Below are 4071 nucleotides of genomic sequence, written 5' to 3'. Positions count from 1 at the left end.
ATAGACTGCTTATGTCTACAGTAACGTCAAATATCTTTGTAAAATTCACTTCCGGTCGCATGATTTCCTGTCATCAATAGGAGAAGTTATCACAAAGAGATCTCGCAAACGGTAAGAGATGGAGACGCCAAACTTTAATGAGTAATAGATCTTGATAAGTAGGCAAAAGCATTTGGGTTAACACAGTTTGCCGTCACTTCCGGTTGTCACAGGAAGTGATCAAAGAAATCGAAAATTTCAACTTTTCTTTTTTGAAACTTGTTTTGCAGCACAAAATAGTATCTTATTTGTAGTTTCGAAATATGTCAGTCCCACCGGAAACAAAAAATGACAACTTCCGGTTATAAGAGAAAAACTGCATATTTTCAGTATTTTTCTTTCCCATAAATATTTTTTATAGATAAAGTATTTGTAATGATTTTTGGATATGTTATTCAGACTCCACATGACAACATTAACGTCAAATATCTTTGTAAAATTCACTTCCGGTCGCGTGATTTCCTGTCCTCAAAATGAGAAGTTATCATAGCTAGATCTCGTAAACGGTAAGAGATTAAGACACCAAACTTAAATAAGTGGTAGATCTTGATAAGTAAGCAAATTCAATTGGGATAAGACCGTCAGCAGTTACTTCCGGTCGTCACAGGAAGTGATCTCTCTCTCTCTCTTTTTTGAAGAAATCGAATATTTCAACTTTTCTGTAATGAAACTTTTTTAGCTTCACGTTATAGCATTTTATGTGTAGTTTCAAAATATATTAGTCTTACCAGAAATAACAACGACAACTTCCGGTTATAAGAGAAAAACTACATAATTTGAGTATTTTTCTTTCCCATAAATACTTTTTATATATAAAGTATTTGTAATGATTTTTGGATATGTTATGCAGACTGCAAACGTCTACAGTAATGTATAATATCTCGGTAAAATTCACTTCCGGTCGCATGATTTCCTGTCCTCAAAATCAGACGTTATCTTACCTAGATCTCGTAAACAGTAAAAGGTTAAGACACCAAACTTATATGAGTAATAGATCTTGATTAGTAGGCAAAACCATTTGGGGTAAGATTGTCTGCCGTCACTTCCGGTCGTCATAGGAAGTGATCAAAGAAATCGAAAAAATCAACTTTTCTTTTTTGAAACTTGTTTTGCATCACATTATAGCATCTTATTTGAAGTTTCGAAATGTATTAGTCCCAACTGAACCACAAATGACAACTTCCGGTTAAAAGAGAAAAAACTACATAATTTGAGTATCTTTCTTTCCCTTAAAATTTTGTATAGTTAAAGTATTTGTAATGATTTTTGAAATGTTATTCAGACTGCAAATGTCTACAGTAAAGTCTAATATCTCAGTTAAATTCACTTCCGGTCGCGTGACTTCCTGTCTTCAAAATCAGAAGTTATCATAGCAAGATCTCGTTAACGGTAAGAGATTAAGACACCAAATTAATAGGGATGGTAGACCTTGATGAGTAGACATATCCTTTGGGTTTAAGATCGTCCGCCGTCACTTCCGGTTGTCACAGGAAGTTATCAAATAAATCGAAAATTTCAGCTTTTCTTTATGGAATCTTTCTAAGTAATACATTATAGCATCTTTTTTTATAGAGTTGAAATATGTCAGTCCCACTGGAAACAGAAACGACAACTTCCGCTTATGAGAGAAAAACTGCATAAATTTAGTATCATACTATCCCATAAATATTTTTTATAAAAATAGCATTTAAAATGATTTTTGGACGTGTTGTTCAGATTGACATGTCTAGAATAACCTCAAATATCTTTTCAAAAATGTTCTTACGATCATGTGATTTCTCCTCCTCAAAATGAGAAGATAATATTACGAGATCTCTCACATGTTAACTGTAACAGATCAAGACACTAAACTTATATGAATAATAAACCATGAAGATTTGGCAACAGATATAGGGTAAAATGCGTCCCCCGTTACTTCCGGTCGTCACAGAAAGTGATGAAAAAAAAATTGAAAATGATTTTTGTAAATGTTATTAAGACTATAATTGTAAAAAGTAACGTCGAGAATCTTGGTAAGTTACACCTCCCGTCGTTTGTTTTCCTGGAAGCATTTAAAATATTATATGCCTTTTTAACAGAGATAAAAGCTCATTCATACACATAAATAGAGGAGAACGGAAGACCTTCTTTGTTGCTATAGCAACAAGAGTTTCTAGTATTCTTACTATTTTCGTATTGACCAACTTCTGGAAATGACCTTTGTCCGGTCCATTTCTCCCGAACAGCTTAAGATATGAAAGTTTACTGTGTCGGATATCATAGATCATGACTTGAAGATGTGTCGAACAACATTTTGTCCGTCGTCAATTCTTCCGGTCGTCGCGAAAAAGGGGATTAAAAGTCGATTTTTTAAATTTCTTTGTCTTTCTTTCTATCTTTTTCTGTGATATTCATGGCATAAGTAAAGGCCCCTATTTGCTGATTTAACGTATAACCAGTTTCTTGATTTGATAAAGAAGAAATTAAATATCTTTGAATGTCTTAGAACTTTCGCAAGCGTAGGTTCAACGTTTTCTTAAACACTAAAAAATATTCATTTCATTTTCTCATAAATAGGCTGCGCGGGTAATACACATGGTGCCATTGTGCAGGTAAGGTCTTCCCCGTGATGGGGAATGGACCTGTAGAAAACCTTCTCTGGTTCTGCAGAGTCGAGTTTTTAGCAAATGAAATGTATGAAACATATATCAAGTGTGTGCATCGTATACCCCGCCCCCATTTTTTTTTTATTTTGAAAACTGTAAGAAACCTAGCCCCCACCTTTCTCACTTATTGAAATGGATGCTAATTCCGCTTTAACGTTCTACATTCTACATAAAATGACCATGACATTTATATAACAAGGCACTCTTCTTAAAGTTAAGAAAATGATAAGGCTTAATTCTTTCTACAAAATAATGGTAATTTACAAGTCTATATTCAAGACAGCCCCCCCCCCCCTTTGGAAGCGCGCAGCCAGGTAGAATTCGCAGATATAACATATACAACTTACAAGTAACGTTTTAAAAGTTTCATTCATAAAAAAATTTAGTTCCCCTTATGTCATCTGATAATTTGCTATCATTCATTCTTCCTATGTTTTGTCTGTAGAATTTATAATTATTTCATTAAAAAAAAATTATCTTGAGAAAATAAAGATTGTCAGCTGCATTTATTAGCATCTCGCATTTTCTTGTATATCTTTTACTTGCATATGAATAATGTCATTAAATAAAATAAAAGAAATCAAACTCTATTTCCATCTTTTTTAATTCATTCATAAATCCTTGGATCCGCTCGCAGCTGCGCGGTGGCCTCATCGCTACTGTAAACAATTCATTCATCACGCCGAAAATGTTCATGATTCCGCTAAACTAAGAAAGTTTACACAGGGTTTATCATCTCATATCAAACATCAGACCTGTCCAAAGCATGAATGCTCGAGTTAAAGAGGAAAATTCAGGAATTATTTTGCGTCCGCCATATTTTGACATGAACCTAGGCGACAATTTGTAATTAAGGTCTTCCGTTTCAGACGGAAGACCTTATAGTGATTCTACTGTTTCTTCTTTTTAAGGTCTTCCGTTTCAGACGGAAGACCTTATAGTGATTCTACTGTTTCTTTTACTTTTTATTATTTTTTTTTTCCCTTTTTTTGTTTTGACGATTTCTCAGAGATGACTGGACGGATTCTCAAGAAATTTTCAGGAATGATAGAGAGTAAAAATATCTTTTAGATGCAGTTTTCAGTTTTTCAAAATTCACTTCCGGTCGTCAGATATGTCCGATTTCCGCTTTTTTCAAAAAAGTTTTGTCCCAGTCATATCTCAGAAACGGTAAGAGATGAAGACACCAAACTTATATGAGTAATAGATCTTGATAAGTAGGCAAAACCTGTTGGGTTAACATTGTCCGCCGTCACTTCCGGTCGTCACAGGAAGTGATCAAAGAAATCGAAAATTTCAACTTTTCTTTTTGAAACTTTTTTGCATCACATTATAGCATCTTATTTGTAGTTTCGAAATATATCAGTCCCACCGGAAACAAAAACGA

This window comes from Saccostrea cucullata, unplaced genomic scaffold (genome assembly GCF_032062105.1).
Source record: "Saccostrea cucullata isolate Sc308-1 unplaced genomic scaffold, CSIRO_AGI_Scuc_v1 ctg4412, whole genome shotgun sequence".
Classification (NCBI taxonomy): domain Eukaryota; kingdom Metazoa; phylum Mollusca; class Bivalvia; order Ostreida; family Ostreidae; genus Saccostrea; species Saccostrea cuccullata.
The sequence above is the reverse complement of the archived record's forward strand: the minus strand, read 5'-3'. Positions refer to the sequence as shown.